This window comes from Polypterus senegalus, chromosome 4 (genome assembly GCF_016835505.1).
Source record: "Polypterus senegalus isolate Bchr_013 chromosome 4, ASM1683550v1, whole genome shotgun sequence".
Lineage (NCBI taxonomy): Eukaryota > Metazoa > Chordata > Cladistia > Polypteriformes > Polypteridae > Polypterus > Polypterus senegalus.
The window spans coordinates 204459097-204483977 of NC_053157.1; positions in this window are offsets into that span (position 1 = coordinate 204459097).

Sequence of the window (24881 nt, forward strand, 5' to 3'; positions counted from 1 at the left end):
ATGATGATCATATTGTCAGCTGTTCTGACCTTTTTGGGAATAGACAAACTTTATATTTAAAATTTCTTTCTTCACCTTAGCCATTGTAATTTTTTGTTCATTGTATTGATTTTTGAATTTGTTATATTAGGCTTGTGCCCAAGCTGACAATACAGAGTCATGGAGGATAAGAATTTGTTTAAGCTAAATGAAGATCTTTCATTTAGCTTTCTGATTCCAGGCTTGTAATAGGGTTTGTCAGGGCTTTTGCATTTCTTTCTAGCTCCTGAAATTCCTGTCTCTGTTAGAAACATATCAACTAAGTGGCACATTTGAAAAATAGTTGTCTTTTCTTTTGTTGTTCATGTCCTGCTAACTACGAAAGGAATTATTATAGAATAATGTCCTATCCTGGGTTTATGCCCTATACCAAAACATGCCAGACTCCTCCATTACTGGTCTGTATAAGAAAGCCCATAAAGGCATAGCTGGATGGATTATTATTATAGTTTAGCTGGTGCCTGTAGTAGTAATCTCATGGCATGCCAATTAGCCTTTTTATAGTTTGAGTCAATCTAAATGAATGAGCAGATATGGGTCATTATGTTTTTCTACTGTTACTAGGTTGTGTAAAGGGCACACATTCTCTGTCACCTACAATATATTATACACATGCAGAATGAGACATGTCCTCTGAAATGTTACATTATGCAAAACTGTAGACCTGGAAAAGCCTATAGGGGTTAACCTTTACCATCTCAAAACTGTTTTCCTACTGAGCTTCTGACTCCGTTAAGTAGGGAAGGTTAGGTGAGCTATAATTGAGATGCAAGCTGTTCTACGTTCCTTTGTTTTTCCATAGACTACTGAAAAAACATTTTTTTCTCTTTAGACCTCTCTCTTTTAGACATTCTAATGAAAAAGCCCCACTATATAAACTATGATCACTGAAAATAAAAATGTAATGCTTTTCTTGATTAGCATGTTATAATTTATGTAGAAGTGTTCCTTTTCTCTCTTGAATTTTGATGTGCCCTGTTCACTCACAGCAATAAAGCTGTTGTTGCATATCAACTCCTTGGAAGCCTCGCGGCATTCAGCGCTGATTCCACCATCAACAATGAATCAGCTCAATTTGCATGGTAATAAAAGAACCCCTGGTGTGCCTGCACTAATTAATAAAATGCCTTTCGTAAACACTCCAATAAATACATTTTTGACTTGATTATTTAAAGGTACTTTCTCACTCTAAAACTGATTCCTGCTTTTCTTTAAGTGGGGGGATTATACACAAGAAGTTAAATGATCTCATGCCTTCTTGTAATTGTGCTGCTTTACATGATTTTAGCATATTTTAAGATGGACCCAAAGTCTTTAATATTCAACAAATGTGATTTTTTTATATATATGGTGCAGCGCTGTCTATATTTAGAAACATCCATATATACATTTTCTGCTAATGCATTTTTACTGACAACAAGAAACAACATAGGACAAGACTACAGTCAATTAGAAGATTCCTAATATAAAGTTACTCATTTATTTCATACAAATGAACTGTTCATTATTTTTGTAGTCTAGATACATATATCTGTTTAGTTGTGTTGTTCTTAGTAAATTGTAACCATCATTTTCATTCTTATACAGTTGATCTGCTTCATTACTTAGTGTCCATTGGGTAAATTTCTCCTGGGGTGCACATTTATAACTCTTAGAAGAAATTAATGAAAAAAATGCTGTTAAAATGATGCAGAGTAGTATTAATTAAACAACTTTACTTAGATTGTTTCTCACCATAGTTATTGTTATCACTTACTAGATAGATAGCCAATACTTTAATATGGAGGAGAATTTATGTATAAAAAACATACAGTATATTTGTTCTTATTCACAAGTTTTAAATCACAGCAGAAAACTAACTACTTCAGTTTAGCATACCCTGACTAGAGCTGCTGAGTTGCTGTGCATACTGCATTTCTGTTTGTTAGTAATTTGTACAGAAATAGTAGTGTCACAATATTTTTTAAACCTTTACTATCTCTCCTCAATTCCGTTTCCCTTCTCAGTATGGCGATGTGGCACTTTGTGCCACTGCTCTACTGCCACGCCGCTATCCTACATATGAATAAGTCACCTTTTAAAAAGCGCATTGGAATCATTGGATGGAAAGATTCTGTCATCAGATTGGATGGTCAGCACAGACTCCAGTATGAAAAACCCAGGAGTAGATAAGTGGTCAAATGGCAGAGGTCCCCAGAACTGTCACTTTATTTTTGACTTTCCCTTGTATGATTTTAATCCCCATCACTGTGAACTTGCTCATTTAATTAATGGACCTATGCTGCTGGTTTCCATGTATGTTTAATCAGTTCTAACTTGTTATTTGTGTATTTTAACAGATCTGTATTTATGTGTGTACCAGTTTTGCTATTAGTATAATCTGTACCTGTATTTTAACTGAGAATTGCTCATAGCTCTCTGCTCCTACACTCATTGAAGAGTGCCATACAAAAATAAGTTGTACTGTATTGTATTTTTCGCTAACACTATTTTATTATTTTATTTAAATATCAGTCACATTTTACCAAAGATACTCCTAAAAAATGAAGTTCAAATATAAACATAGAAAAACTTACCTGGACACAGTTACAGTCATTGTTCTAAAAGAATAATGAATTTGTTGGTGTGCTTCATTGAAGTTCATGTGATGTAAGCCAAAAAGAGTAGACTGCTCACACAGTTCACAGAGCAAAAATGGTTCATTCAAAGTCAAATCATCATTAACATCGAAGCATCCACTGATGGTTCCTTCATCATACAAATGCTGCCCAATTCTTAGAGGATGCCCAGCACAGCTCACATCTTAACATTTGAACCACCAGACTATATTGTTGGTACCAGGTTGTAAATGTCCATTGACCTGTAAGAACTTTTCTACATACAAAAAATCAGAAGGAAATTAGTGTCATCAGACTAGGTGGTACTTGTGTTCTTTTGGCCAGTGCAAGCACAATATCATGTTTTTTTATTTACAAGAATGGAACCTGGTTGAGTCATTGGCCTACATACCCTAGCACTGACCAGTTGTAACAAAATGTAAATCCTGATATGTCTCCTCCAGCCTTACCACATCTTTTTTGAAGCATTAGCCTATTTGCCAGATGTGAATCATTTTTATGCAGGAAAACATGCCGGGATGTTTCAATTTAGAGATTCCTTTTGGTTGTTTCCAAGTAATTCTTAGACACTCTCAGACTGAGATACTGTATAATCCCTACAAAATGCCCTGTGTCTCCCAATTGGCTGTCCCTCTTATAGAAGTTGTCCAGGCGTTATCCTAACTACATGTTCAAACCAACTCAACTTGCTTCTCTCAATGATGAGAATCAGTAGTTCTACTCCAATATTACTGAGCTCCTCACCACTTCAAGAAAGTAATCTAATCTTCTCGGTGCATGGACTGGCTGGAAGCAGCAGTTTAGAAAGTAAAATGGAATGAGGAGACAGTCAGGATTATATAAAATGAGAAAACGTCAAAACCAATAGAGTGAGAATCGAATAAACAGAGCCCAGGATGTGAGACAATAATTACAGTCAGGATTTGAAACTAGAGAGTCAAATCCAAAATGGAACCTAAACGTAAGTCAAAGATTACGGTGAAACAAATAGAAGAGGGTTTGTGACCGGAAATCAATCTTATGTTTAAAGAAAATTACACTAGGATTTTAAGTCATACCCACAAGCTTTGACAACCAGAATGTGTATGGCTCTAAACTTTATACCTTTGAGCTGGTGATACTGTGTGCTGCACAGTTCTAGTTACCCTGTCCTAGCCACACTATAGAAACCACAATATTTCAAAAAGTAACTATCAAAAAAGTGGTGCCATTGAAAAAGGAAATTCATTTTTAACATAATATATACTAAAATTAAGAAATAAAAGTGTTCATTAAATGGTCTCTGAAATCTCTAATATGATGTATACATTTTAGGAACCATACAGAAAAATTAAAAATAAGTGTCAAATGATTATGGTGTAAAAGCAACATTTCATCACCTTTTACTTGTTGTGATCTCTCTGTTATAATTCAGCATTATGATTTTTATAAGTCATTTCCATTTCTTGAATTTTCTTATTCTTATTATTTATATTTTTCATTATAATGGTGACATCCTCTTTATTTCATGTTCTGTTTTTGTACATTTTATATTATTGCTGACATTGGTTATGGTTGCTATGTCCTTCCCTTACACCCATTTTTATCTGAAAGAGATAGCGGGACATATTAGCACTGTCTTGTTTCCTTTATTATTGTTATTTTTGTTTTTAGAAATTCAAATTCTTAGAGGATTTGTGTATGATTTATATTATAGCTTTATAGCTTTATATTTCAGATGAAAGTCAGAATCACTCAAAATAAAGCTCAAAACCAGAATTCCTTTCCCTCTGACTTTACTGTGTGTTCAGTCTTCCTGAAGGTCTTCTTTGTTTAGACATTTACTTGTACATGTTAGCTTGTATAGCAGACTTTTGCTAATGTCAATAACTGCACTTACTTGCCTTATATTGCTTAGCATTAAATTGCATCCTTTGCTTCAAAACATGTGAATCCATCACAAAACAAAATAAAAAAAGATAAACCAAAAGTCCAAGAAATAAATAATTAAGGACACACCATAATGAATTCATAGTGTTACTGTAACAAATGTGAAATAATGATAAATGGGGAATCAAAAACTAATAAAAACATGTATATAAATAATATTTTATAAATAATCTATAGAAACAAAAGCAACTTAACAAAACAATCTTTTTTCTGACACACAATTGGATAATACAACTTTTACTAAAAACTACTGTGTGCCGTAAAACAATGAAACAATTGGATTTTTCTAGTAAAATTTTTTAAACTACCTATAAACTGTGAATTTCCTTAAAATGAAGTGTCTGAGTAAAAAGAGTGAGGCATTGAGGTATAGAAGAAGCCTAAGGGCACTCTAAATAAATTAATCTTTTGAGGCCGTGATGGGAGAAACTGCACTTTACAAAAGTTGCTAAGGCACTTTATAAATCTGTGCTTCGTGGAGCAGAGGTCAGACATAACTTATTTTTGAAGAAGTAAAGAAACATTAAATTTCAAGTAGAGATTGCCAAAATATCTGTAAGACCTACAGCAGTGGTTCTCCAGCTCAGTCCCAGGGACCCATGGCTTCAGGTTTTTGTTCCAACTAACTTCTGTTTTTAATTGGACTTCTAGCCTAATTAAGCAAGCTGTTATTTCTCAGTTTTTTTCTGTTTTGGGGATTGATTTTGAAATTGTAAAATTATGAGAAATTTTATTTGAATGTACCAACTGTGTATGTTACATGGAGATAATTTAGTGTGTTTTTTTTACTTTGGTTTTTAATATTTTCATCATCAACATGATTTTCACGTGAGTTTACCTGGAGTTCTGGTTATTTAATCCATTCCTTACCGAATAGCACATTAGTGGTGGAATGTCCAGTAATGAGTCCACTTCTGACCATCAGTATGGGCTGTCCATAACTGCAAACCAAGTAAGGAGGAAGCTATACACAGAAAAAGCAGCGGGACCAGATGGAGTCAGTCCTCGAGTCCTTAAGGCCTGTGCTGTCCAACTTTGTTGTGTCCTTTGTCACCTTTTCAATCTGCCCCTAATACTCCAGAAAGTGCAGCTACTGTGAAAACATCCTGCATTGTTCTTGTTCCAAAGAAGGCAGATGTCTTTTCACCCAATGACTTTAGACCTGTGACTCTTACATTACACATCATGAAGACCTTTGAGAGACTGGTTCTGGACAATATGAGACCACTTGTTGTAAACCCAGTGCCCACTGCTGTTTGCCTATTGGGCAAAGGCTGGAGTGTAGGATGCAATTATCTATCTGCTTCACAAGGTTTATTCTCACCCGGACAAAGCTGGCAGCACTGTGAGGATTATGTTTTTTGATTTCTCCACTGCCTTCAACACCATCCAGCCATCCATGTTAAGGAGTAAACTCAGAGATATGCAGGTGGATGAACCTGTGGTGTCCTGGATAATGGACTATCTGTCAGGCAGACTGCAATTTGTGAGACTAAAGAACTGTGTCTCTGATACAGATATGAGCAACACTGGAGCACCACAAGGAACAGCCCTGTCTCCTTTACTTCTCTGTAAACCAGAATATAAACTGTAAACTATAATATAATACCAGGTCATGTCATGTGCAGAAATTTCCAGATGATTCTGAACTTATGGGGTGTATTATTATGAAGGATGAAATAGAGTATAAGAGTCAGGTGGATAACTTTCTTGTTTCTTTGTGTAGATAGAATTGTCTGCAACTTAACATCACCAAAACCAAGGAACTGGTTGTAGACTTTCGCTGTACCAGTCACTAATCAGAGAGTAGATGTAGTGGAGATTTAATCCTACAAGTCATTGGGAACCCATATCAATGACAGGTTGGACTGGTTTTATAGTACAGAAGAACTATATAAGAAAGGAAAGAGTAGGCTCCATTTTCCTTAGGAGACTGTGTACCTTTAATGTGAATAGTGACATCATTCACATCCAATTCAACTTTGTTATCACCTGTACTGTTTTCTACGCAGTGGTATACTGGGCTTGTAACATTACTTCAAGAGAGGCCCACTTATAGGATACTCTCTGGACCCCCAGAAGTTCGTAGCAAAGGAGATTACTAAAACAAAACAAAGTGCCATTATGAACAATGCAGCACGTCCCCTCTCTGACACAATAACACTGAGGACTTTCAGCCAATGAATTATTCAACATAAGTGTCAAGAAACACTACTGGGGCTCTTTTATACCAACAGAAGTTTTTATTTTCATGTTTCTGTGGAGAAAGGACAAAACAAAATTTATGACTGAATAGGACCCAATGGTGACAAACGCTTAATAATAATGAAAAATGTCCAGGAAAAAAAACTTACATACTGTAACTTGTATTGCATAATCCACATTTCATGTCATCCAGTTGTAGACTGAGGTGTCACCCACTGCACTTAAGTCCCAATCCAGGTGGTTCTGATGTGGGGGTGCCCAACACGCCATCAGCACATGTTGTAGACTCCAAATGTTCAAAATAAATAAATAACTCCAGAAAATACAAGTAGACCACAAGCAGGATGCCCTATTTTCAAAACATCTGTCCAACTGCACTAGTGTAGTTTTTACATTCTGTTGTATTCTATAATATATTTCTGAGCAACAAAAAAAGACTTTTTAATGAAAAAATTGTTTTAATTTGATTCATTTATGTATGAGAGGCAGAGGTTTGAACATTAACACTGAAATCATGAACAGTTAAACAGGTGGCGGTAAATCAATGGGGCAAACTGTCATAATCAGGCAAAAGAGAAATTACAGTCATGAGGCTGTGTTGTCTGTTTGCAATGCATCTTAAATGTGTATGTGCAAATCTAATCCAATGTTGTCCATAGGATCCATATGTCAAAATTAACAATGAAATTCTTTTATTGTGTTTTCTCCCAGTAAAGCAAGAAAACAAGTAATACATATAGCGGGCTATATATAAATGCATTATACAGTAACAAATATTTTTGACAACGACACTAAAACAAATTAGCAAATTTTTAGAGACAAATTTTTTGTTTCTGTCACTTGAGTATTTTTTAGGCAAAACAATGGCACAATTATTAGTATGGCTGTCTCTGGGCTCTAAAGACTTGTCTTCAAATCACAGCCTGTGTAAAATGAAATAAATGTATATTCTGCCTGTTTCTGTGTGGTTTTCTTCTGGTTTCCCTCTTGTCTCAAAGATGTTCATTTACATAAGTTAGAACTCTATATTGAGTGTGCCCTGTGATGGAGAGGCATTTTCAGGGCAGGTTCTCTACTTAGTGCTTAATGCTGCTGAAATGGGCAACAGCTTACCTGGACTGTGTAAAATAGATGGAAAATAGATCAATGAAAATTTTATCTTAAATAGCTATTGTGGACAAGTGAAGAATCGCAAGTCCCTGACAAGGAAATGTTGGGGCGTCATCCCGGTCGTCCCTGTTTACTTCAAAATGTTTTAACAAAAAATACAGGTGCCAAATGATGGAAAGATAGCAAAAAAAGCAAAGCAGCCCCTGTTGGGCTTTGTATTAGATTCAGGTTATATTACAGGAGCCTGGTCTGTGTCGTGCTCTGTTCACAGAGTGACACTTCCTTCCACCAACCCTGTGAGAAGCTGCTTAAAAACCAGAAAGTGGTGAAGTCAGGTGCCCTCAGTGGGCATCTTCTTGGTGTTGTGGGAGAAATAGGAGAGGGCATGATTAGCAACAGTACACCCTATCCACCCAGGGTGGTACCACATACCTTAGAGGAGCTCTGAGGATGATCCACAGACATGCATGCATGACACTATATTTGTACTTGAGTAGAACTTTTCAGTACTCTGCAACTTTAAAGGGTTAGTAACAGTAGGTCATGAATAATAACACATATTTAACTGAGAAGAAAGATCAACATTTTCTTTGCCTTTCTCTTACAACCTTACCTGGCATCAATCAATCAATCAATCAATCAACATTTATTTATATAGCACATATTCATACAAAAAAATGTAGCTCAAAGTGCTTTACAAAATGAATAGAGAAATAGAAGACACAATAAAAGATAAACATAAGTCAACATTAATTAACATAGAATAAGAGTAAGGTCCGATGGCCAGGGTGGACAGAATTGAATTGAATTGACCATTGAATTCACCTACAGTATGTATGGCTTCATAATGCAATGCTCCAAGAATAAAGAACAACATTTGAACAACTGAAAAATGTCCATCCATCCATTATCCAACCCGCTATATCCTAACTACAGGGTCACGGGGGTCTGCTGGAGCCAATCCCAGTCAACACAGGGTGCAAGGCAGGAAACAAACCCCGGGCAGGGTGCCAGCCCACTGCAGGGCGCACACCACCCACACACCAAGCACACACTAGGGACAATTTAGGATCGCCAATGCACCTAACCTGCATGTCTTTGGACTGTGGGAGGAAACCGGAGCACCCGGAGGAAACCCACGCAGACACAGGGAGAACATACAAACTCAGGTCTCCTGACCTGTAAATGTAAAAATTTTAAAAATGATACAGATTAATCAAAAATAAAATAGCTGTTAAAAACAATAAAAAAAATACATTCCTTGCTGTTTATCTTTGACCAAAATGTTGTATGTATTTTATTTTATTTGAGTTTTTCAGTTGTGATATTGAATGTGGAATGAACCTCACTTTCTAGCACCCAGCACATTTGCACATTTCTCTAAATACCTTGGCAGTTTCAAAGTCCTGTGAGTGTAAAGGTACCATGTTAGCCTGCCTCTTTTAACTAAACACAAACTGTTCAAACTTAAGGGAAAATTAACAGACATTTTACCTGTGACTGACACCTTAATAACGTTTCAGAAATTAATAAAATTTTACACAGTGGCAATAAGTATATACGCAACGTGATATGTGAAAATTATGAAAAGAGAAGAAGAAGACAGCACTAGGAAGAAGGCTACTTTTTGTTGAATTCTTAATTTAGGTGTCAGAGAAGACACTTGTCTAGTTGGGCCTACAAGGAGCATAGTTCTGTGTATTTTCTTGTTTGTTCATCAATTTCCACAAAAAAATTAAATCCTGTATTGGAACTCAGCATTTTTTCACTTTAAGAAATACAAGAAAAATGAGATGCCTTATTACTTTGCAAGATGCTGAAAAATGAGTTCACACTTTTGTTTTCAGTTGGCTAGATTTCTGTAACACACTCCTCTCAGGACTTCCCAAAAAAGACATCAATCGATTGCAACGAGTGCAGAATGCAGCTGCCAGAATCTTAACTAGGAAAAGGAAATCCGAGCACATCTCTCCTATTTTGATGTCACTACCCTGGTTACCTGTGTCATTTAGAATTGAATTCAAAATACTGCTTAAGGTTTACAAAGCCTTAAATAATCTCACTCCATCTTATATTTCGGAATGCTTTTCACTTTACACTTGAAATTGTAACCTTAGATCTTCAAATGAGTGTCTACTTATAATTCCAAGAGTTAAACTTAAAAGAAGTGGTGAGGCAGCCTTCTGCTGTTATGCACCTAAAATCTAGAATAGCTTACCGATAGAAATTCACCAGGCTCATACAGTGGAACACTTTAATAAACTGCTAAAAACACATTATTTTAACATGGCTTTCTCATAACTTCATTCTAGTGTAACCCTGATATTCTGTTATGCATTTAATTATAATTTTTATCGTGGCTCCATGATCCATACTAATCCCTACTTTCTCTGCTGTTCTTTTTCCAGTTTTCTCTGGTGACGATCTGCGCCACCACCATCTGGTCAAAGCACCATGCAGTCCTTACCTATATTGATGGACTGAAGGCCAGAGGTCCACATGCCCATCATCATCTAATTCTTCCATGTAAAGCTAGTAAATCATGAGGACTGATTGAGATCATTGATGTTAGGTAGAATGCCCAGTGGGGGCTGGGTGGTCTTGTGGCCTTAGAACCCAGTGCAGATTTTGTTTTTTTTTTTTTCTCCAGCCCTCTGGAGTTTTATTTTTGTTTTTTCTGTCCTCCCTGGCCATTGCACCTTACTTTATTCTTTGTTAATTAGTATTGCCTAATTTTATTTTTATATTTTTTTTCTTTCTTCATCTTGTAAAGCACTTAGAACTATATCATTTGTACAAAAACGTGCTATATAAATACATTTTGTTGTTGTAGGTCATGGGATCACTGAAAAGTATCCACCTGTCTTTACTTTCTGATCCAAGTCAGCCTACTCCATTCTTTTTTGCATAATGAGTAGCAACCCAAAAGGCACTTGCCCTTTACCTGTTTGATAGTCAGCTCCTGCGGCTTTCATTTCTGCCATACTTTTGATATGTTAGGAAAGCAGTTTGAATGATAAAATATTACCCTGGTACCCTAGACACGTGGCATTGTTTTTAATGAATTGGTCATGCTAAAGGCAGAGTGCATAAAACTCATTACTTTTAATGTGTTCCATTGATAGTTGTGGTCAGAAGAGTCAAAAATGTTTTTTGAACCTGCCAAAAAGAATAAAACTTGTAATAAAACTACAGCATATGTTATTACTTTTAAAGTTTTTCAAATTGTCCAACTACAGTTTAATAATGCCTGCACTGCTTGAGAATGAACCATGATTTAAGGTTTAGTTTTACATACTTAATCAAAAAGTTACTGAGTTGGGCTTAATCACCTTTTCCCACGGAGTAACATCTGGGCAACCAATATTTGAAGTATCTCATAGCCTTATTCAAAACAAATTTTATTTAATGACTAATTAAAACCCTACATATTCCGGATGTACTTTAATGTACCGTCAATTTGATTAAGCTCTATTTAATGACTGATCTATAATAATTTGTTTTATGGATGTGTTTTAGATTAATTTCAATTTGATTAAACTCTTCTGTGTTTAATGTATCCAAATTAGTTAGTTTAGAAATAAAATGCATTGTTCCTCAGGTGTTACAGCAGAGAAAACAAATTGCTCATGATTCAGGAAAGAAAATGTTTTTAAGACTGTTTAGTGCAAGCTGAATGAGGCTTTGTTCATAGTTTCTTTCCCTTATACTTTTTTCCAATTATGGTTTGTGCTAGCTAGCAGTTGTTAGAGCTGCAGTCACCAGAGGGCACTATAAAAGACAGGAGATAGCCACAGCTGTTCTCTGTGTCATTACACTGTCTCGCTGTGTTTTAGCCACTTTGCTCCTTAGTGCTTGTTTCATTGGTGTCTTTTGTGTTTATTAGTGATCATCTCTTTGGAGGCAGTTGTGCTTATCTGTAAGTGAGACATTTCATATTAGAGCATACGAAATTTGACAAATGAGAGAACACCATTCAGTCCAACAAGCTTGTTTACCTAATAGCTAAGCTGTCCTAATATCTTATCCAGATACTTCCTAAAGGTTGTCAATGTTTCAGTATCAACTAAATGACTTGGTAGTTTGTTCCAGATATTCACAACTCTTTGTGTAAAGAAGTGCTTCCTGGTTTCAGTCCTAAAGGCACTTCCCTTTAATTTCTGCTGGTGTCTTACTTTTTCACTTTGGTTAATGCTTTCTGGATTTACAATTAGCTTTTTTTAAGTAATTTCTTTTTAACAAATTAGTTTTAACTCCATTTCATGTTATTTCTTGGTAAAGTATTTTTTCAATGTTTAGTTTAATTCAAAGTTTGGGTGAAAGTTGCTTGTTTATGAATTTCTATTTAGAATGGGTGACCATAATTTCCTTTGTTTATATTTCCTGATTCATTGCATTTTCAAGACAAATTATCTAGTCCTGAAAGCAAAGCAAAGAGAGTGACCTTTTAAAAACTATTAGTGAACGTGAAAATAAACACAGATGAGATAAGTTAAAAGAGTTGCAGTCCCACTGGGAAATCCCTGTTTAATCCCAAAAATAAAGTATACGGAAACAAGTTGTTGGCAGCCACTATGGCACATGTTTTCTTGTTGTTAGCTTTGAACTTGTCCTATTTCCCTTCATGTTACCAGACTGTTGAATAGTGAAAACTTGGACTTCTTGTGTAACTACACTGGTGTGTGCAGTTGAGTGGTGTTCTACAGTTGATCTGTCACCACTTCTTTTTAGTTTTGGTCCTTGCATGTGTCCATCACTTTGCTAAGGCACTGTTCTAATAACAAACTTAAATCTGTGACAGTCTGAATTATCACCACATTATGCACTGCTACATACATACAATTCATTCTGCATTGTAGTGTTATCTTCTCTGGTACTGCTTTGTGTTAAGAGTTCACTATCAATGCTCATAAATATATAAATAAAGCTTGTGTAGCTCATTCATGTGAGCTGAGACTTAAATTGAACACATATGCTCATAAAATGCCTTTACAAATGACAAGGAGAATAAAGAAAAGTGATAATGTAGATGACAGCTACCCAATAACAGCTACGAGTCGTCTGTAAGTTTAAAAAAGTATTATAAATAACTGGTGACCCTACAGTGTTTAAAAATTCTAATAACCTGCAGAGTTAAACCATTAATGTACAATTTTCACTCTGAAAATGAAACTTTTGTTTCAATTAAATAAGGCTCAGTGTTGCTAAAGTACAATACATTTTATAAATACTACCAATTTTGCAGTGGGTTGGCACCCTGCCCGGGATTGGTTCCTGCCTTGTGCCCTGTGTTGGCTGGGATTGGCTCCAGCAGACCCCCGTGACCCTGTGTTCGGATTCAGCGGGTTGGAAAATGGATGGATGGAAATACTAGCAATTTCTTAAGACATCATTTGAATCTTTTAATTAGTTCTCCCTGACATATCTTAAACTCATAAATTAAGATATTTTTGGACATTCTAGCAATCTTTGTTTTATCTATGAAATAATTTGCCAAAAATAAAACAAATTTCAATGTTTTACAACTTTAATGTATGTAAAAAAGACCTGAAGAAAAAGATCTGGGGCTCTCAATGTGCACCATTTAAAGATTTCTTTTATTAGTTTTATTTTGGTAAAATTTATTTTAAAAAAATCCAGGAGTCATTAATTAGAATAAATATATGTGGATTCTGTCAGACAGTAGCTATTATTTGTTACCAAAGTTTTTAAGAGTTGCCATCAGGCTGTACATTTAAATTCCCATGACTAAGGAGAAATAGATTTAAGGCCTTTTTTATGCCAGATGAATTCTGCATTATTACAGCATACTTTTGGAGTTTATTTTCTTACATTTTGGTGCAATAAATATAATTTCTTGTTTTCTATGTGTATATTTCTGCCCTAAGCAAATTTCTCTAAGAGATAAATTAAACCAACTCACACAAACACACACACACACAAATTATATATATATATATATATATATATATGCTGTGTATATATATATATATATATATATATATACACACACACACACACACACACACACACACACACACACACATATATATATATATTTGTATGTACAGACAAGTAATTATTTTGATATAACGTAGCCTTATAGCACTGTAAGAATTCAGTGGGTGGATTCAGTGCAGTGCCAAGGTTGACCTAACCTGAAGTTTTGTGTGGGCTTTAAATTCACAGAAAGCCACAGTCATGGGCCTATGATTCATTTCAGGCCAGGGCATTAATCATTAAGATAGAGTGGGGAAAATAAATAGGAATCTTTGTTGTGGTTGAGCATATCATTTTGGCAGTCCGGGCAAGTGAAGAAGAAACCATGATTCCTGTGGGACAATATCTTTCTCATCTATGCCTAATGATTTTTGCACATATCTGGTTTCTGTTATTGCCTGTAAAGATCAAGCTAATTGCAGTTGCCTGAGTTGCAGAGAAATTATCTTTCTATAATTTATTTGTTATAAAAAAACTTTACAACTATAACATTTTCTGTCTGTGTTTATATAAAATGATCTTTTCTAAATTACTGTCTTGACTACAGTGGAAGAACTTTAGCTAATATGTTGGCACTTATATACTGAGCCTGTTAAGTGCAACAACCAGGATACCCTTTAAAACATAAAATGCTCATACCTGCTTAAATCCAGTTCAGGATCTTAGGGTCCTATTCTGGCAGCATTAAGTATAAGACTGGAACCAGGCATGTATAGATTGCCAGTTCATCACACATACACACTATTACTAACAGGCGAGGTGGTAACACTGTGGATTTCTCTTTGGAGAAAGCAGCCATATAGTCTGTTGTTGTTGTATTTATTTTGTAATTGTGAAGAGGTACAACTAAAACATGATAATGGTTTTATAATTATTTTCTATTGAACTTAAACAATACTTTTCCCAAGAAATTACTTCTGTTTTCTGTCTTCTCCTTATCTAATATAGGATTAGGTGTGTTTAAATATGGGGAAACTGAAAGTGGGAAAAGACAGGACAAGGACAGGACCCAGGAGGGCCGCAGAAAGGAGACGTTCTAATACATTTGCGCTGGTGACGCAAGTTACCACTCCAGGGCAGAAGAAAGATCTACCACATTACCAACAAGCAGACAGACAGAACTGTGCTTTTATACATTATAAAGGTATATCTGCAGTAAAATAGTGTACCCCTGTATAATGCAGTGAATTGTCGCCATATATTCTATTGCCTGGTGCCTCTAACAAACTATTATTTTTTATTTAACTTCACTTTGTCTGAATTCATCAGCATAAAAGTCTAGATACTTGAGAAGATTTGCAAGAAAAATAGATTAAGATGTGTCAGAATGAGCTATATGCAGATTTACAGCAAGCTCTTACATTTTGAAAAGGTGTCATAAAACCTAGCAGGTACTGTTGTAAAACTGAATTGATTAGCATTTTATAGCATACTAGAATTTTAAAATGTTGAAATGCTGTATGTATTAAGAGGTTTAATATGCCTGCACAGCACAACATGGAAATTAAGCAAATGTATTGTTTGAGAAATTGTGTCAAGAGATCTTCATCTTCAGGCACTGTATGTACAGTATCTTACTTGTGGACAATTCAGATACTTACAAAACATAACAACAGGTTTAATGATCAAGGAGTGAACTGCTAAAAATGAAACTACTGAATTGAAATGGCATTTGCTGACAAAAATGAAAATATGTACACAAAAGGATTGTTTTTTTACATTAGAGCTCATTACACTTTAGCTCTCCTTTAATTCACTGAAAATATTAAACCTTATTAACCAGCAAATATACAGTATACCCAAGTTATTTAGAATTTCAAGCATAAACCTATTTACTTTGTGGTGTCACAGCTGTTAAACACCTAAACTTTAGAATTGTGTTGTCAGGAAATGGAAAAGATGCCCCTTTATTGTCATCATTTCAAACAAACTGAAGTCCATTTACTTATTTTTTTTTTTTTGTTGATTTTATTAAAATCTAATAAAATTCCATACAAATAACTCAAGTTTGACAAAAACAAATGAACCCCCACCCCTATTATTAACTTTAATTATACCAATGACCTATTCCAGGCTTTTTTTCTAAAGATTCACTGGCCTTGGTTACATTACTGTTTGTCCAATTTACCATTGTGTTTGTTGCCTCTTTTGTTTGTTAATAACCCGTTACAATTTATGCTTATTCACTGTATAATGGCCAGCTCTAGCATTTTTCCCAAGTGATAGTGGAGTATGGCTTTACAGTAGAGTGCATTACTACAGACACAGACTAGCGCTGGACCAGATGGCACCCTTCAAAAATTAGCACCTCAGTTTTTGACAATGTAATGAACAGTTTCTGACCATTTTAACACCAAAGCAAGCATAAATGTGAAATAAACAGATGGCAAAAACATGTTGCTCAGTCACTTTGATTTTTGCAGACATAGAGAGATAAGGCTAATAGTGTTGGAGTCCCTAGCACTCCTTATGATACCCTAAAAAGAAAATGAAGTAAACAGCAGCCATAAGAAGTGACCATTTCAGGTCCTTTAAAGCCCTTTCTTATTTTAATTTAATTCCAAAATGAGCGAAATAGCAACAAAAACAACCAAATTTGAGTACTGAATCCAAAGGAACGTTTCAAACACAAATTTTGTGTTCAATATGTAAAATGATTGCTGGAAACAAAGGAAAGCAAAACACACACAAGGATGGGTTTCTGATGAGATCAGAAATGCCACAAGTCTTTTTACAATTTTAGTTTTAAAGGTAAAAATGGCTCCTGCTGTGTAACAACACACTAGTGTGCGAATCCAGTTGTTATCGGATTGTGTCACAATGTGCAGAATCCCAACAAACACTATGGTAATGTCTTAATGCTGCTGAGATATGAAAATACAATTTTAAAAATCTTTCAGGATTGAAATAAATAAATTTACACTTACATTTACATTTACTTATTTGGCTGACACCTTTAAGGTGACACAACATTTATGGCATAATTGGTTACACTTCGTTTTTTTATTTTCTTATTTGGGGCACAGGCAGGTCAAGTGACTTGCTAAGACCAAAATACTTAAAAACAAATGATAGCCACATAGATGGTAAACTTGGTAACTGTTGATTACTTTGTTATTCGGCAATCAGTCTGAACTGATAGCACTGCACTTGTTGTGAACTTGAGAGTTCCTAAACACCAGATTGTCAAAAGTACTCAATAAGCCTACTGCCATCCAACTCCAGCTATAGTTACTAAGAGGGCAGCGAAGATTCTTATGAAATAAAGAGATTTATTTTAACAAAAAAATTCTCTGTAACTAAAATTAAGCTCCAAGGAGCACAAAAGGCAAAAGGAGTTGCCCACAAAGTCAGAGGCAATCCAGAGACAAACAAGAACCAATACACAAATCATAGAATAGTAAAAAAAAAAAAATAAATAAATAAATAAAGAACAGAGCAAAAGGGATTGAAATCCAGTAATCACAAAAGCACAAGAATAATAAGAAATCTCACAAACTCACCAGCACCAATGCATTCAGTGAACCACAAACCATTGTGGTTTTTCCTCAGCCTTTATAGGACTAAGGAAAGTCCTTTGCGGTGATGGGCAGGTGGCCAAGCCTTCTTGAGAACCATCCACAAAACACAAGAACTTGAGACCATGCACTTACACACCCACCACACGACGAACCACCTGAGGGTCCCAAATTAGGACCAGAGCAGCCGTGCAATGGGCGACACTTCAGCACCACATAGTTCGAATGGAATGGAACAGTGTGAGTTTTTCTTTACAGTGGCTGGAGAGCCAGTCATGCCCCTGATGCCGGAGTTTTCCATGATAGTTGGAGGACCTGCTTGCAGGGCTGGATGCAGTTTAACGTTATACCAGGAGAGAGCAATTGCAGGTTAAGGGCCCGACAGAGTAGAAATACTTTTGGCATTTACGAGATGCAAATGGGCATGTGGCAGTAATAATTCTTAATTAACAAAAACATTTAGTCCTTCATGTGTTCATATCCATCCCCATTTTCCTTTCCTAACCTGAGCCCTGAATATCACAGGGTTGAGCTTAAAAATTCCCTAAACGTACTGACTTTTTTTACAGCTTCCTACACTTGGCTAATTTTTTTTTTTGCTTAAAATTGAGTGTCTTTATAGAGTAGCACACATGAGTGCCAGACTTTGCATTGTCCTGCTATATCAAAAACAAAATGTCACCTCCAGGAAAAATCAAACTGTGTCATTCATTGACCTGTGATGACAGAAAAGAAGGAGTCATGTTTTAGTAAAATGAAGATTTTGACAAACCTCAGCCAACACAATGCAATATTTAATCTTGACCATCTGGTTTCTTTGGACAATTGCTGGGGAAGGGACAAAAGAGTAGGATCATTCAAATTAGTAGTGTAACTCACTAAAAGGACCCCTCTAAACAGTAAGTATTCTGAATACATACCCTGTCTCTCCACGATGACAGTCAAATACATCAGTACTGTAAAGTGTAAAGGTACAGAGAACTAGCATGAGAGGTTTTAAAAATGATACATAAAAGAAATAAAACTTGCATACATAACAAGACAGAGCAAGCCATTATGTCAAAAGTGAGAAGCCATTTTTTATTGCTTGTGATGGAATTTTAAAGATGCAGATTTCTTGATTGACAACAGATGTACTGTTCAAACTTTACCACAAAGCACTACTAAGTTATGAGTTCAACTTGCAAGTAGTGTGGCATAGTGGTTAAGGATTTTGACCTCAAATTATGAGGCTTTGGGTTCAAATCCTGCTACTGATACTTTGTTACCATGAGCAAGTCATTTCACCTGCTTGTGCTCCAATTGCAAAACCAATTGTATCTCAGATGTCGTTAAGCTGGTTTAGACACCATCCAACCTCTGCTCCTTAGGGATAAGCTGACTGAGATGGGAGTAGATTCACACCTTGTGGCATGGATTGTGGACTATCTTACAGACAGACCTCAATATGTGCGTCTTGGGAACTGCAGGTCTGACATCGTGTGCAGCAATACAGGGGCGCCGCAGGGACTGTACTTTCTCCGGTCTTGTTCAGTCTATATACATCAGACTTCCAATATGACTCGGAGTCCTGCCACGTGCAAAAGTTCGCTGATGACACTGCTATTGTGGGCTGCATCAGGAGTGGGCAGGAGGAGGAGTACAGAAAGTTAATCAAAGACTTTGTTAAATGGTGCGACTCAAACCACTTACACCTTAACACCAGCAAGACCAAGGAGCTGGTGGTGGATTTTAGGAGGCCCAGGCCCCTCATGGACCCTGTGATCATCAGAGGTGACTGTGTGCAGAGGGTGCATACCTATAAATATCTGGGAGTGCAGCTGGATGACGAATTGGACTGGACTGCCAATACTGATGCTCTATGTAAGAAAGCTCAGAGCAGAATATACTTTCTGAGAAGGTTGGCATCCTTCAACATCTGCAGTAAGATGCTGCAGATGTTCTACCAGACGGTTGTGGCGAGTGCCCTCTTCTACGCGGTGGTGTGCTGCGGTGGCAGCATAAAGATGAAAGACGCCTCACGCCTGGACAAACTTGTTAAGAAGGCAGGCTCCATTGTAGGATTAAAGTTGGACAGTTTAACATCTGCGGCAGAGCGACGGGCACTAAGCAAACTCCTGTCAATCATGAAGAATCCACTGCATCCACTTAACAGTGTCATCTCCAGGCAGAGGAGTAGCTTCAGTGACAGACTGCTGTCACTGTCCTGTTCCACTGACAGACTAAAGAGATCGTTCCTCCCCCACACTATGCGACTCTTCAATTCCACCCGGGGGAGTAAATGCGAACATTAATTTTATTTTAATTCTTTTCATTTTTATTACTATTTAATTTAATATTGTTTCTTTGTATCAGTATACTGCTGCTGGATTATGTGAATTTCCCCTTGGGATTAATAAAGTATCTATCTATCTATCTATCTATCTATCTATCTATCTATCTATCTATCTATCTATCTATCTATCTATCTATCTATCTATCTATCTAGATAAAGACGTCAACTAAATAAGTAAATGGAATTAATACACAGATCCATTAAACTTTCCTTTGGAATTGTTTGGTAAAAGAAGTTATAGGAATAATATTACAATTAAACAATATAATAAACTGTATAGTCATTTTTGATAACAAAAAAATATATATTTTTTAATTTTAGTTAATTTTGCAATTTTTTTCAGAATCTGGTCTGACTGCAGTTAAGAAGTTTTGAAAATACAGGATTTACTTCCAAATTTAGAATGATTTTAGTGTTAACCGTTATACAATGTAAATGTGCTAAATATTAAATTAAAAATTTTTCAAGATTTTTCTCTTCTTAAGTATGTGCTGCATCTTTGGAAATATATGTTCTCATGATAATATTTATGCAAGGCTAAAGCAAGTAAATAATGTTATAGGATTGATCAAAAGTCACTGAATTAGCCATAGGCAGACTTTGTCCAAAAAGAGGTGTCAACTGTGTAATTATTCTGCTACTGTTATTAAAGAAAAGGAAACAAAGACAGGGCTAATGGCAAAGGTTGGAAATGTAAGATGATTCTCTTCTTCCTTCTTGGTCAGGAAGTTGTTGATCTGAACAAAGAGCTGTAACATGGGGCAGAGTGGGTGGCCCTAAGGCTAAGGATCTGCCCTGGTATCCCAAAGGTTGCCGGTTCGAATCCCTGTTACTGCCATAAATAGATCCTACTCTTCTGGGCCCTTGAGCAAGGCCCTTTACCCAAGGGGTATGCGAAAACTAACAAATTCCTAATACGAGAAATTGTATAAGGTGAAATAAAGAACAAAAAAAAAATCTATAAATATAAAGGGTCACCTGTGTGAAGGAAAGTAGTGTGATCACCTGAGAGGCATAAGACATATTCCCCTCACAATGCATCATGAAAATCACAGCACAAAATAGTGACTGCTGGCAGCATCATTACAGGCTTCCTAACAAATCAGTCTTAGAATTACACAGGCTTACTCCAGGACTCTCAACGCTTTATTCTGTTCTTTTTTCTATTTCTGCAATGCTTAATCACATCCATAGTGATGCTAGTCATCATCTTCATTATAAATTTTGTTTGACAAGTAGTTCAACCCTCCAATGTGGACTAAAAATAACACAATACAAGAGATCATTTGTAAAAGCAATTAGGTTGTATACTGGTAAAGTGTAACTCAATAGGAACTGTCACTGATTAATTAGATTAAAATAAATTAATTACATTTCCATGCATGCTGTTATAAATGAGGGCTTTATCTTTGACTTACTGTGTATGTGTTGCTTTTACTTATCTGTTTGGCGTTCATTGACATGTAATGCACATAAACCATTTTCCCACTGTGAGATAATAAGCTTTACCTTTCTTTGCTTACCTTGAAGAGGAAGAAGTCCAATTTAAAGTTCATTACTCCATCATTTTTTGAGGGTTTCAACCCATGAATAAAATAGGAATCAGGTGAAATTTACACTTTAGGAGCTTAGCAAATAGTAGGATTTTTTTGCAATTCCAAAGAATTGTAAAACTTAGTAAATATATTCTATTTCACTAAGCCTGGTTTAGCAAATGATTGAATGACAAGGACCAAGGAATTGTTTCCTTGCATTGTCATGAGGCCAGACCTGTGGGTAAATACTTATTGAGAAAATGTAAGAAAATATAAGAAAGCTAGGATTTTCAAAATATTCACATTTCTATTAGGTTTCAATGTTACCACATAACAGATGCACAAGCAAAACCCTTTCTTTACTAGAAGTGTTTTAAGTGCTGCTTGAAATGTATATTTAAAGAGAAAAGGCAAATTAATTGGAAATCAAAGACTAAAGTTAGTAAAGATTCAAAGTGTTTTGTTGGCTACTATTTTAAAGCAACCTGCACAAATGAAAGTTCTACATTGGACTGGACAGTACTTCATTGTAAGTCATACTCTCACACACATAGCCACAGGCTCTTAGAATGTATCGGTTTAGAAATACTGTTTAACCTAATGCGTAAATCCTTGGGAGGTGGCCAAACTTGGGTTAGCACTTGAGAACATGTTTTGTCTTTTGAAACCTAAATATCTAGGTTAATAAATATAATTAAATGTATTTCATTTTGTGCTTGTTAATCAAGAAGATATTATTTTCGATATTATTAACATTGCTTGAATAACTATACTAGTAATTTCTAGTAGTTCTTTTATACTGCAACAATAGATTCTTGAAGTAATTCTTATTAAATTACCTTGTAGCTTTGCCTCTTTTTCTTATATAACATTACATCACATAAACAGATGAAAGGTATACATCATCGTATTTGTATAAACAATTCCCTAATTAAAATATATTCAGACCTAATCTGAACTCATTGCACATCAGATAGTATCATAGGGAGTCAGATCCTATCTCAGCCATTTTTAATTCAAGCCAGGATCCATTCCACCACACCATTGGTACAAACCATGTGATCTGGAACATGGGAGGAGTACCTAGGCTATCTAAAGTAAATGCTTATAAATAACATAACAGGCAACAGCAAATTAAGAAACATGATTAAAAATTTGCTACGTAATTACTTGCAAGTTACTTGGTTGGGTGGACCTGTATAATGGGCTGCATGTTTCATCACTGTTACAAAAGTCTAGCACAAAAGGATTTGTTTGCACATTTTACCAAATATTTCTTCCCTAGGTAGCGTAAATTCTCTGATGTCTGATTGATATAGATGGTTATCAGTTTATTACTATTTTTAACTTATTTAGCTGATGCTTTTATCTGTCTAAAGATATCTCTCTATTATATAAAAAAAATCCTGAGACGAGACAAGACTTTTTTCAAGAGATTTTTTCAAGTCCCACAAGATCCTGGGATGAGACAAGACTTTTTCAAAAGACTTTTTACAAGAGAGTCAGACAGTTCCTGCTCTCTCAGCTCTTATAAATTTTAACGTTTGCCTCACTTTAAGTTCGCAATTAAAGAAGACGTATTATGTCCAAATCTTATTGAAGATCACGAAGATCATTATGAAGGGTTGTCAACAGAAAAAATGAGTTCACAGGCAATCCTAGCGCTGAGAAACGATGAAGTCAAATGAATTTATGCACAAAATGTCGATCGGTTACACAGCAAATTGGCTAAATGCATATCAATAGACTATGCTGAAACAGTTGGTGGTGATTGTGCGGAAAATGAAAACATCAACTTACAATATCCCGTAGAATATATACAACCGTTAGCAGTGTCCGGTCTTCCTCCGCAAGAATTACTGTAGAAAGAAGGAAGTATCCAAGAAAGGTAATGTAGTACATCTTCCACAAATAACATTAGGCGACAAATGATATATTGATATGTTGTCTTTAATTAGTTGTGTTAGTGAATTAAAGGAGTAGATGGATGAAAAGTGCTTGTCTTTAAACACAAATAAAACAGAGGTGTTAATTATTGGAGGGAATGACGCTGATCACAATATTTTAGGCTGATCACAATATTTTGGGAATCACCATTAATTTTATTTAATCAGCCCGCAATCTGGGAGTTACCTTTGACTCTAGCATGTCATTTAAAGCGCACATTACAAAGTTGTCCAAATCATGTTTCTTCCATCTTAAAAATGTTGGGAAATTAAAGCGCTTAAACAGGATTTTGAGAAATTAAGTCATGCATTTATTTCTAGTAGGGTTGACTACTGCAATGTTGTGTTCACTGGATGTTCAAACTGTTCTTTATACAGCCTCCAGTTAATCCAAAATGCTGCTGCAAGAATTATTACAAGAACAAGAAAATACAAACTCATAACCCCAGTTCTTAAATCCTTACACTGACTCCCGGTTAAGTGTAGGGTAGATTTCAAAATCCTTCTTTTAACATATAAAGCTTTAAATGGCCGAGGTCCAGCTTACTTCTCTGAACTTATTATGATTTACAAACCAGAGCGCACATTAAGCTCTCAAGATGCCGATCTGCTTATGATTCCAAGGATTAATAAAATAACAGAAGGAGGTCGAGCTTTTAGTTACAGGGCCCCTAAACTGTGGAATGGTCTGCCTGCTACTATAAGAGATGCCCCTTCGGTCTCAGCTTTTAAATCTTGGCTGAAGACTCACTACTTCAGTTTAGCATATCCTGACTAGAGCTGCTGATTAACTGTGCAGACTGCATCTCTGTTGTTAGTCATTAGCACTAAAATATAAATAACATGATAGTTATAATTTGCTACTAACCCTCACCTATTCTGTTTCTCTTCTCGGTACTCAGATGTGGCACTTGGTGCCACGGCCCATCTGCCAAGTTGTTTTGCATGCCTAAGGTAAAGTCACTCCTGATGGAAGATCACAGGAATCATCAGATAGATGGGTCCTTTCATTGGATTGACTGGCCCAGCACTGTCTCAGCCGTGGAATGGCCAATTGGGGGAGGCAGCTTGATGGATGAAGTCTCCAGGACTCTAAACAAATCCAAGTCGTATTATGTGATATCATCTACTGTTAAATTCTGCTCCATACTTGAATATTTTTATTTTTATACTGTATTGAGGATTACTGTGTTCTGTTCTGTGTATTGAATTGAGCCCCTTCTTTTTCACACTCACTGCATGCCCCAACCTACCTGGAAAGGGGTCTCTCTTTGAGCTGCCTTTCCCAAGGTTTCTTAGATTTTTTCCCTACAAGGGTTTTTTTTGGAGTTTTTGGAGTGTCAAGGCTGGGGGTCTGTGAAGAGGAAGGGCCTGTTAAAGCCTATTCCTGCACTTCTTGTGTGATATATATATAAAAATAAATTGTATTGTATTATGTATTGTATATGCCATTAGTATTAAAATGTTAAGAGTTTCCTGTTAGAATAGCTTTTGCAAAGACAATTAATAAAGGTCAGAGCCAAACATTCGAAAAAGTTGTTTTATTTAATAGAGAGAAAGAAACAAAATTAAATCACGGGCAGTTATACGTTGCGTCGTCATGATGAAAGTCCAAACACAGAATCAAAATTCAATGTAATGCAAAA